Source organism: Ips typographus, linkage group LG15 (genome assembly GCF_016097725.1).
Source record: "Ips typographus isolate SLU linkage group LG15, UJ_Ityp_2.0, whole genome shotgun sequence".
In the NCBI taxonomy this organism is placed as follows: domain Eukaryota; kingdom Metazoa; phylum Arthropoda; class Insecta; order Coleoptera; family Curculionidae; genus Ips; species Ips typographus.
The window spans coordinates 3,596,294-3,608,814 of record NC_138436.1 but is presented as its reverse complement, the minus strand read 5'-3'; the positions used below and the strand labels follow the sequence as shown (position 1 = coordinate 3,608,814).

Below are 12,521 nucleotides of genomic sequence, written 5' to 3'. Positions count from 1 at the left end.
GCTTGTTAATATTTCCCATCTAGAGCCCCTACACAATGAGGAAAATTCCATCTGTCTTCAAATCCTCTAGAAATATTTAGCCACTCTGTTGAGGTAGATGGACTTTTTAATTATTCTGGGGCAAGCACTACCCATATTGCAATGCAGGTCTCGTGAATAATTTTCTAACAGTGTCCAATTTGAAAATTCCAGGCGAGTACCTACATGTTGGTTCCTTGAGACAGGTACAGCAAGTGAAATGCAATAAATAACAAAAACTTACTGCAAAGTAATCACAAGCCTTTCTTCAGGTGAAATGCCATCTTTTTGTTTCTGTTTTTTTATGAGAGCTCCAAGTTTTGTCAATAATTTCTGGAATACTGAATGCGTCATTCTCGTGTATTTAAAAAATTAAGGTTCATCTAGTTTTTTCATTTTTTGGTAGTAATAAAAACTTCCTCCAACTATCCGCTGCCGATTGATGGGCCGAACTTTGTATCTGCGAACTTGCTTTTTTCTTTGTGTAGCTGATGCCAAATAGGCACATATAACTAAGCCAAAAGCACCAAGGAGAATCCGTTTATCCATATCCATTTTATACCACCAACCTGTCGAGTAAACTGAATTAAAATTGAAGCCAGGACAGACAAAAATATATGAAACAAATAAAATACAAAATTATCTTGGGTTACATTGGAATTGTGCTGGGCCAATTTTGCTGAGATATGGCGTATGTCAAATGTCAAATATATCTGATCAATCAGAAACGAACAACTCCAACAACCAGTAACACAATATAAATTGATTAATCTGTTAACACACGAACAACCGGTCCGAGCAACGAACTGCGAGTAACGTGGAAACGACGCGAATTACGAGCAACGGGAACAACAGAGTTTATAAATCCAGCTTTTAGTCTTACATAGGTAAGTTGCTACTGATTAGTACTGACTGTCTATTGTAAACAGAAATCAGGGGCGGCGTCTAACAAAATAATTCAAATATATCATAAATAATTCAAGAATTCAGAAAAGACTAGTACCAGTTACACTCATATACATTACATTACATGAAACTAAAAACCGAAGCCTAACAGGAATATTAAAAGAAAAGCTCTACTACTAGGTACTAAGTATTACATGTGTTTTATATAATTGCAGTTTTTGAATATAGTGGTGGTTCAGCACCTCAATCAGTGACCAATTGGAAAAATGTGCAATGGACAATACGAAAGATCAAAATTCATCAGATACTTTAAGTGGAGTTGGCAGGTAAGTTTTTGTATTAAACATTGTTGCAAAAGGAGCTGGCACTGACTTAATTTAAAAATTCGGTATTGTTTTGTTCAATATTTGTTAGTTGAATATTTTTTTTATTTATATATTTTTTCATCTTTGTTTACTGAAGATTAAAATAATAATTACAATATATACACTTTTAGCCTTCCAGAAGACATACAACATGAGTCTACCACAAATACTGGGGATTCAAATATTGTGTTGTCTACCCAGTTTGAAATGGAAACTGAATGGTATAGAATATAATTTTTAAACTTTTAAAGCAGTGTATTAATTTTATATTTTTTTAGTCACAATTACATAGTAAGTGTGTTGTTCACAGAACCTCAACCTGAAGTATCAGAAGTATTATGCTCATCTTCTACAAGCACAGCACCAAGTACTGCAGAACAGTTGTTAGCAGAATTAAATCATAAACGTTCTGGTAGCCCTCCTGATACTTCAGAATTCCATGGATCACTGAAGTTGCTAAAGGGTCCAACAAAAAGGTACTTTACTAAATACTACAAAATTTAGTACTAAAAAAATCATCATATTACATTACAATTACAAACTTTTTTGTTCAACTTTTTAGGAACAAATTTTCAAAATATTTTTTTATTAACCTCACAAGGAAAAGAAAGAACTACGTAGGAGATTTGTCAAGTGATGATTTTTCAACACCAAGAAAGAGAAAAAGAAATTTAGCTACGAAGCTTCAATAAGAAAAAAGAATCATACCATAAAGACTTTACAAAGCAATGTTAGATATTTGAAGAGCAAAGTTAAAGACTTGAAGAGTCTGCTTGATTATATCAAGAAGAAGGCTTTTTTAACCGACCATTCTGTATCTATTGTCAAGGTATTTTTACGTTAAATTAAATTTTCTTAAATCATTTTAAACAATCATCAATTCAATCAAATCAAATCATTTCTTAAAACATTTTTGTTTTTAGGCATCACTTGAAGGTCCTGCCGCAATTATGTTTGAACGCATAATAAAGGGTTCTACTACACACCACTTTGAACCAGAATTAAGAGCTTTTGCGCTAAGCTTGGCCTTCTTTTCTCCCAGAGCCTATGAACTTGTTAGGAAGACATTTAAAAACTCTTTGCCACACCTTAGAACGATCTCTAGGTGGTACACGTCAATTGATGGAAGTCCCGGGTTCACTAAAGAATCATTAGACGCTTTAAAACAGCGATTATCTTTGACTGATGGACCATTACTGTGTAATTTAGTAATGGACGAAATGGCCATCAGGAAAAGAATAGAGTGGGACGGAAGCCGCTTTACCGGTTTTATTGATGTGGGGGCACATCTCGACTCAGAGGATTTGCCTGAAGCAAAGGATGCTGTAGTTTTTATGTTGGTTTGCCTCAACCAGAGGTGAAAGATTCCGGTGGGATATTTTTTAACCAGCGGTCTTACAGCTTGAGTTGATACAAAAGTGTTTACTCTTTGTTCAAGAGAGTGGTGTTACAGTGACTTCACTGACATTTGACGGAGCTGTGTCAAATATTAGTGCTGTCCAACATCTTGATGCACGACTATTTGACGCTACTAACTTACACACATGTTTTAAACATCCCGTTACAGGAAAACACAGGCACTTCACACCCGTGTTAGTAGTTACGGTGCACACCCAGTAACCAGCACAGTCAGCAAGGTTAGCATAATGAGGTCGCTGACGAATATAAAAGATGCACCGTAGCTCGACTAAATCACCGAATTCTGGGGTCTTCCCCAGAGGGAAGTCACTGACTGATCTCTGGGTTAGTCTGGGTACGCCTATTGTGCAACGCAACGTGGAGCAGTAGGTGACCAAGTGCCACACCCTAGATCAGCCCTAGCAAAGGAAATAGTGTGGGCGAGCAGCATAAGTTGCCGTACCTACTTACCTCCCTTTGTTAGGTACTTAACGACTTTACCGGCTCGGTGAATGCCCTCGGACACAAGTCTAGGGTTCATTCATCCCCGATAAAGCGTCGCCCCCCGTGCTCCTCCCGTCAAACCCGGACCACATCATGCTCCCCGCCATCTTGGCAATCTGTGGGTAAGGTTATTGTCTAGCTATTAAATTATTACGTTCAAATAAAAGTGGGTTACCTGTGGAAACCTGAGTATTCTTCCTTCTGAGCTACCCCTTAACGTGACAATATGCTGAAGTTAGTAAGGACGTGTTTTGGTGCGATTAAAATTTTGGAGAATTCTCAAAACGATTTTGTTAAGTGGGAATTTATTTCTAGTTTAGTAGAAATACAAAATATTGAAGGGCTGCATGCAGCTACACGGGTTCGAAACAGGCATCTGCAATGGCCGCGCGAAGTAATGAAAGTCCGATTAGCTGCTCAAACAATGAGTAAAAGTATTTCTGATGCCCTGATATTTTTGGAGAAGGATTTATGTCACCCGAATTTTTCTAAATCTTCAGCAACTGCCGAGTTTTTATTAAATTTTAACAATCTGTTTGATATTTTTAATTCAAAAGGTAAGTGGGCCAAATACAAATATAAGCGGTCTTTGTCTCCTGGCAATGTAGATGAAATTTTTTCATATTTTGAAGAAATGAAGCATTATATTCTTGCCCTTAAATTGGAGGGTCGCCCAATTACAGAGTGCAGAAGAAAAACTGAGTTTATAGGGTTTTGAATCGCAATAGAGTCGATTAAGGGTTTATATAAAGAATATGTTGAAGAAACAAAATTATTAAAGTATATTGCCACATATAGATTGTCCCAAGATCACTTAGAGTTGTTCTTTGGGGCAATCAGGAGCAAAGGGGGATTTAACAACAACCCAACAGCCCGTCAATTTCAGGCTGCCTACAAGCACCTTTTGGTACAAGTTCAAATTGTAGGTTCCAAAGCGGGAAACATTGCCGACTTTGGTACCATAAATATTTTGAACTGTACTAGTATTACAAGGTCGGATGAGGGGGATGATCTTGAAAAAAATGATAAATTTCTTGAAATGGAAAATAAAATTAGTCATGATATAAAAGAATATTCATTTTTATCTTCGGACTTTTGGAACTTGACGTTGTATGCAGAGGATAATAATAATAATAATTTATTTGTTCCAATTGTACAATGATAGTAAACAACATGGACCTCATACGAGGTGTAGAACGTGTCACATAGTCAAGAAAAATATTGAATTATTTACATCAAAATACCTATTTAAAGCTAAATTATAATTATAAAATTATAAAAATATACACAATTACACAACATTACGCAATTTTAACAAATTCTGACTGAACGCATACACACGCTGTTAATAACAATATCACAGATTTCTATTCATCAGGGGCTCTTTAGCATGAATTAAAGGAAAAGGAAAAATATTCCCTCACACTATAAAAGGGGTTATTCAATAAGGCATTTTTGACTGTTCTTAGAAACACTCGTTCCTCGAGAGATCTCAAATCAGACGGTACATGATTCCAAATCTTGAGAAGACTATAATGAACATTCCTTTGCACAAACGAGTACTTGGTCCTATCCAACAGAAAGTCGTCCCCATGCCTAGTATCATATCCATGTACTTTAACGTTAGATTGAAATAATGTTTTGTTTTGAAGAATGAATTTTATTGATTCATAGACATAGAGACCGACCACAGTGAACAATTTCATATCTTTAAAAACTGATCTACAACTCTCCCTAAACCTCAGTCCACAAATAGCTCTGACACATCTTTTCTGCAGTATCTGCACCCTCAAAACATCAGACGAACTACCCCAAAAAATAATTCCATACCTGAACCTGGAGACAACATATGCATGGTATGCATTCAGAGCACACAACTGACCAACCTCGCCTGCAAGAACCCTAAGAGCATAGCAATACTTGGAGAGATCACTCACCAATCCATCGACCTGAGTCTTCCAGTCTAGACGATGATCAATAGTCACGCCCAAGAAGGATACTGATTTTGATGTATCTATTTTAACGTTATTTATTATGTATGAGCTTTCCTCCTTTATGCTTGATCTGAATTGTATTAGCTGAGTTTTTTCGACATTCATTAACAAATTGTTTCGCGTAAACCAGTCTTGCAGAATATTTACAGAGTCCGTGAGGTGTTCCTGTACATCGTTTTCCTCAGAGATGACAATAGAGGTATCGTCAGCATACATCACCAAATGATCCTTTACCAGCGATGGCAGTTCATTGGTATAGAGGATGTAGAGCAGTGGGCCAATGATAGACCCCTGTGGCACTCCTTTAGTAATTAAGCAATAATTTGATTTAATTATTTCCCCGCGTTCATTGGTGTCCACTACACATTGGACTCTTCCAGTTAAATATGTCGATATAAGCTTTTTTGCCACTCCTCTTATACCATATCGATCCAGTTTTTCCAAAAGTATTGAGTGATCTACGCTGTCAAAAGCTTTTGACAGGTCCACCAAAACAGCTACTGTATTTTTGTTCTGATTGATTGAATCCAGTGTCTTTTTCAATGTTTCATAGGTGGCTTTTACTGTTGATCGACCCCTTCGAAAGCCATACTGACTGTCTGACATAATACTCCTTCCGTCCAGATACCTAATAAACCTTTCATAGATCATTTTTTCAAAGATCTTGCTTAAATTTGATAGTAAAGAAATTGGTCTATAGTTGGATATAGTTGGGTATATTACAGGATTTATAGTACGAAAATTAAAGAATTGTTTAAATTGCGCAAAATGTTTATCTTTGCTAGAAAGCGAATCGGTGATGAGCTCTTTGCAGCAAAGAAAGACCTATGGTAGGTTAGTGAGGGCATCCAAGCTAGTTATTGAAATATGTCAAGCGCAGAAAAATTTTTTAGATTCTATATTAAAACTCAAAATATTCTTAACCAAAATAGAAATCTGTTAGAAATATTAATAGTAAATGCTATGAACCATATGGGAACTGCTGTATATGATTATTTTCAAGATCATTTATATGATGATGATGTGTTAAATGGACATGCTGTGTTGTTAGTTAAATTAGTTCTGAAACATTTTTTTAAACTTCGACTACACTATGAAAGCAACAAGCTTCTAGAAAAGTCTAAACCCCGTATCAGGAGTATAAATAATAAAGTAACTTTATTCAGAAATTATTAAAAAACAGAAGTGCAGTTGTACTTAGTAATTTAGAGTTTCATTTGTAAGTATATTTCATATTAAAAAAACTTAGATTTTTTAAGACGTTTTTTTTACACTACCTTTCTCCTAATACTACCTACTTAGCTACAAAAAGTAGCTAATTTAATCTGACCTACTCAGCAAAATACGTAATTCTAGCAAAAGAATCTGGAACATTTGTCTGCAATTATTCGTTTAATTTCAAACATCGCCGCCACTGGTGCTCTAGCCGATATCGCGCCGAAAGTTCGGAGGACGACCTGTAGCGTCCTACGGAATTTTCCCCACCACCAGCGTTCTCGTTCATAACCCATTGCAGGGAACGACAAAATGGAAACAATGCATAAACGATGTTGGTGAGAAATTTTTTAGAGTTTATGAATAACTTGCCCAGTCTACAGGGTGTCCCACGACGAAAGACATCGATTGATATTGGAAAAAGTATAAATAGGAGAGTTTTGAAAGTTTGGCAGGATACTGATGTCGGCATGCCCAATCTAACTAAAATATTCCGTTTCTTCATTCTGTTTCATTTTTCCGCTTATACCGGAAGTCGATCACAACTTTCTTATTTTAAATAGAACACCCTATATATTATTACATATTTGAATTTCTCACAAAATTCTGACCAACTTTTGTGTACAATGCCCTATGCCTTTCTCTAGTCGTTTTCGAAATATTTGATGTTTTTCCAAAAAAGTGACAGTTGCAACGCTCAACATATTTTTGTACTCTGTCAAAACCGTATTTCATTTTGCAGTGAAACTTTGGGTTATTGTAAATAAAGGATCGTTTTATTATACTGAGGGTGCGTAATGACTCATTTGTATACAGGGTCGTCAAAAAAAAATCATAAATTTGCCACTAAAAAAAATGAAAAATTTCAAGTTTTTTAAATAGAAACCCACATTTAGTTTAGTTAGGCTGCATGGTTGGGATTAGCTGGTACTCTAGTTGGCCATGCTTTTGACACACGGTGATATTGGAGACCTGCAGAGCATGTTAATAACACTAGTTTTGACGACTACAAATATGCCGTCGCGATTACGTTATTCAAACCAAGATTAGTTAAATCTGTTTATTATTTACGGAGAATGGGATAGTTTTGAGTAGAACATGTGAAGTATTTGCTGCTCGTTATCCAGAAAAACCAAAGCCATCACCAAAAGCTGGCAAGCAAATAATTGAAAATGTTAAGAATTCGGGATCTGTGAAGATAAAAGCTATTAAAACAAAACCAATCCTTAATAATACAAATGTAGAAATTGCAATTTTGGGCTATTTTGTTGCAAATCCAACTTCGTCAATAAGACAAGTTTCCGTAGAATCAGGCATATCCTAAAGCTCAATTCAAAGGATCCTGAAGAAACATAAATTTCACCCTTTTTCATTTAAATTAGTGCAACACCTAAAAGAGGTTAAATTTCCGAAGAGAGTGGTTTTTAGTGAGTTTTTGCTGACTAGTCACTATGGAGAAGAATTGTTTTTGAATAATATTATTTAGAGCGACGAGGTCAAATTCACTTGAAATGGAATGTTCAATAGACATAATTCACACTACTGGTGTGACATAAATCCACACGTAATTAGAGAGAGACATTTTCAAGAAATCCGTAGTTTTATGAATAAAAAATGTTTACTCTCAAATAAAACGAAATGGGTTGGATTTAGGTATAGGCAAGTAAATTGAAACGTATAGTAATTTTTAATGCTCAAAATGATTCCGGCATAAAAAATGTGGGTTTCTATTTAAAAAAACTTGAAATTTTTCATTTTTTTTAGAGGCAAGTTTATGATTTTTTTTTGACGACCCCGAATACAAATGGGTCATTACGCACCGTCAGTTTAATAAAACGATCCTTTATTTACAATAACCCAAAGTTTCATTGCAAAATGAAATACGGTTTTGACAGAGTACAAAAATATGTTGAGCGTTGCAACTGTCACTTTTTTGGAAAAACATCAAATATTTCGAAAACGGCTAGAGGCATATGGCATTCTATACAAAAGTTGGTCAGAATTTTGTGAGGAATCCAAATATGTAATAATATATAGGGTGTTCTATTTAAAATAAGAAAGTTGTGATCTACTTCCGGTATAAACGGAAGTGCAACCATCTTGAAAATATTTTAGTTAGATTGGGCATGCCCACACCAGTATCATGCAAAAATTTTCAAAACTCTCCTATTTATACTTTTTCCAATATCAATCGATGTCTTTCGTCGTGGGACACCCTGTATATACGTTAATATATATTAATGTCTTTGGTTAACATCTCCATAGTACTACGAAACTGTATTAACACTGCCTGACCTTTTTTACTGTTACAGCATGGAGTTATTAAAAATCAGTCACTAAAGTTTTCTACCATATCTCTCTATTATGTGAAAAAATGGCCATGCAGCATGCAGCTTAAAATAATTGTAGTTTTTTTAATTTATATTACAATAATCTAATAATTGACAAAGATGATACACTAAAATCAAGGAAATGTATATTTTTTGATATGCATAAGTATAATGGATACAACGGCTGCTAGCCCAGGTAAGATTACACACTGGTGTGAAGGCAGCAAGCCGGAAGTTACGTTGTTACCCATTATGAGCCGTTCCAAACTGATTATATCCTTTATTGTTCTAGATGCCAATAAGATTTAAGGAACCTTTGTAGTTCCATCATTGAACGTCGCAAAATATTCATTACTTCCTTAATTTTACTAGGAGTCAATAAAACCTGTTCTTTTAGACCAATGAGAACCGTTCCAAACTGTTTATTTCCTTCATTGTACTAAATGCCAATAAGATTCACGGAACCTTTGAAGCTCCAACATTGAAAGCCGTAAAATATTCTGACTAGGAGTCAATAAAATTCAGGAAACCTTTCTAGCTAGACCAACGAGAGCCATTTTTTAGTTCGACCATTGAGAGCCGTTTCAAACTAATTATTTCCTTCATTGTACTAGATGCCAATAAGATTCAAGGAACGTTTGTAGTTCCACCATTGCACGCCGTAAAATATTCATTACTTCCTTCATTTTACTAGGAGTCAATAAAATTCAAGAAACCTTTCTTGCTAAACCAATGAAAGCCATTCCAAACTGATTATTTCCTTCATTTTACTGGGAGCCCATAAATTTAAAGAACTTTTTTAGTTCGACCTTTGAGAGCCGTTCCAAACTAATTATTTCTTACATTGTACTAGATGCCAATAAGATTCAAGGAACCTTTGTAGTTCCATCATTGAACGCCGTAAAATATTCATTATTTTTTTCATTTTACTAGGCGTCAATAAAATACAAGAAACCTTTCTTGTTCGACCCATGAGACCCGTTCCAAACTGATTATTTCCTTCATTTCACTAGGAGTCGATAAGATTCAAGGAACCTTTTTAGTTCCATCATTGCACGCCGTAAAATATTCATTACTTCCTTAATTTTACTAGGAGTCAATAAAATTAAAGAAACCATTCTTGCTAAACCAACGAGAGCCATTCCAAACTGATTTGTTTTCTTCATTTTACTGGGAGTCTATAAACTTAAAGACACTTTTTAATTCGACCAATGAGAGCCAAACTGTTTATTTCCTTCATTTCACAAGGAGCCAATAGGTTTCAAGGAACCTTTTTACCACCATTGAAAGCCGTAAGATATTCATTATTTCCTTTATTTTACTAGGAGTCAATAAAATTAAAAAAACCTTTTTTGTTCGACCAATGAGAGCCGTTCCAAACTGATTATTTCCTTCCTTGATCTAGATGCAAATCAGATTCAAGAAACCTTTGAGGATCCACTATTGAAAGACGTAAAAAAAATAAAAATATAAAAGTAAATTCATTTGTTATTTTATTTTGTGGTTCGACACTAGGAGTGATTTTTTGTGAGGTAAAAATGTTCAAAACAAACGGGCCTTCTTGTACTGTTGGAGAGAACCGGGACGGCAGTCAGGAATCCGTTCAGGAAAGTGAGGTGGACATTATAATGCAAAATAATAAATCCAACCCATTTCTCTCCACGTCAGGACAAGGAAGGTCATCCAGTGTGAATCATAACAATTCCAAAAGAAAGCTTTAGATGAACTTGTGACTATCAATATCAAGTTGAATAACGTTATGGACCAAGTAGGGATACTAGTAAACTCCATTCGTTTGCTGACCGATAAAACTTCCGAAGGCATTACAAAAATAAGTAACCCGGAGACAGTAAATGTAATGCAGCTGTTGCCAATCAAGACAGAAGAGGACCTTAAGGCACTTGAAACGTTCCTGTGCAATTCAGAACTGCAAGAGTTTCTGGTAGGTGTAATTTTAAATTAGATGTTAGGAGTTATTGGCCTCACAAAGCAGGCTATTGTTCTGTAAAAACCAATAAAAATAGTTTATTTTTCTAAAGTGACATTTGTAACATAAATAATACCTAAGTGTCATCTCAGGAAAATAACCCATTTTAATTGGTAAGAACTATGTGCTGTCTTGCGTGTTATTATTTATGTTATAAGAGTTGAACTATACTATAATCATCCTTTACTGTTATGATACTGAACTAGACTAAAAAGTTAGAAACTGAGTTTTAATATGTTATATGTACCTGAATAATGTGCAAGTTAGAAAGGCCAAGCTATTAGCAAAACAATGCCATAATAATATATTTATATCTCTTTAAGAAAAACATTTTTTATTGTTTTTGAAACATTTTACAGTGCTCATTTCATAAATTTGTGAATCCAACCTGATACACAATGACGAAGGCAACATAATTATTAATATCAAGAGTCAAGTTTGAGATATCCTTCTTTGCAAAATTTCAAAAAATTCGCTTAGACCATGTAGAAGAAAAACAAACATTTTCTTGCTTGCAAAATTTAAAGTAAATGCTTCCAGAAATATAGGTACTCACAGTAGATTTAAAGCATTTACTTTAAATGTTGCAAGTACACGTAAACAAATACTTATTTTCACTCAAATGACTCCTTGTGTAAGGGGTTTGGGAAAAAATCCAGTCTAACAAAAAATCACACAAAAATATGACTCAACAATAGCACAGTTACATCGTTTTGAATGAGAGAAACAACGAAGTAAACGTCACATTCAAAACCCACCCACCATGTATATCATATGTATATATCTTGGCAAGTACATCATTTGGTTCCAGTATATGCTATAAATATACAGGGTGTCTAAAAAGTCTGGAATATTGCAAATATCTCGAAAACTGCTAATTTTATTTTTCTCAAAATTTGCGTCTTGTTAAAGTAAGTAACAGCGCATCACGTGAGGGTGAAATGAGGTTCTCAAGTACACAGGGTCAGTCACAAAGTATACCAACTTTCTTAATTCAAACCTAACACACTGTATATTACTTCAGATTTTAAGAGTACTCATAAATCGAAATCGCAAATCGAAATCGCAAATAAAACTACATACCACCCGCGCCCCAATTCTTAGTTTATTATTAAATAAAAAAAATAATTCCAAGATTGACCTGGATGACTTTTTTTTTGCTTCTCGCTTCACCGGGAGAATATCTGAAACAAAAAAAATAATATTACCACGAGAATATAAGAAATGTCAATGTGTTTTAAGTTTGAACTCGGTTTTAACAAAAAAACTCGGTTTAAAACGTTTGAAATTATGTTTTATTTGTCTAAGAGACTCTCATCCATACTGGAAATGTAAGAGACCAAAATGGTTTCGGTGCAAGAAGGCACATAATACATTATTACATGCAGAATTTGATCAAAAACACAATACGCTTCCTAACACTCCAACCGATGGTGCAAAAGTTGAAATAACCAATGGCCTCGCCGAAGGCGCTAGTCACAGCAGCCATGTTGGTTTCGTACAAGTGCCGGCGGAATGCGCGGTTGCCGATAGTGTCAGTATTTCGAATAATGTAGTTAATAATGATTCTCAAGTATTATTATCCACAGCGGTTGTGCAAGTTTGTACAAAAGATAAAGTATTTCATGCTAGGGCGTTATTGGATAGCGGCTCGCAGAGTAACTTTATAACAAGGGATTTTTGTAAAAAAGCAAATCTGGCGGAATCCAAATTGAGTCAAAATTTAACAAATATTAATTCGCAGACAAGTGTAAAAATAAAATCGCGTTTTAGTGACTTTTCGTTAAATATTAATTGTTTAGTA

General features: G+C 34.9%; 2 long non-coding RNA genes across 2 annotated transcripts in view; one reads left to right on the top strand and one right to left on the bottom strand.

Annotated features, from left to right (window-relative positions):
* LOC145738483 (uncharacterized) overlaps positions 1 to 12,521 on the top strand; it is a 144,082-nt gene that overhangs the window by 97,114 nt on the left and 34,447 nt on the right. The gene's annotated exons all lie outside the window — the stretch shown is intronic.
* Positions 11,770 to 12,521, bottom strand: part of LOC145738479 (uncharacterized) — an 89,428-nt gene continuing 88,676 nt past the window's right edge. Inside the window, exon 3 of the long non-coding RNA XR_014180765.1 lies at positions 11,770 to 11,901. This is a non-coding gene — a long non-coding RNA (uncharacterized LOC145738479). The remainder of the gene's footprint in view (positions 11,902 to 12,521) is intronic.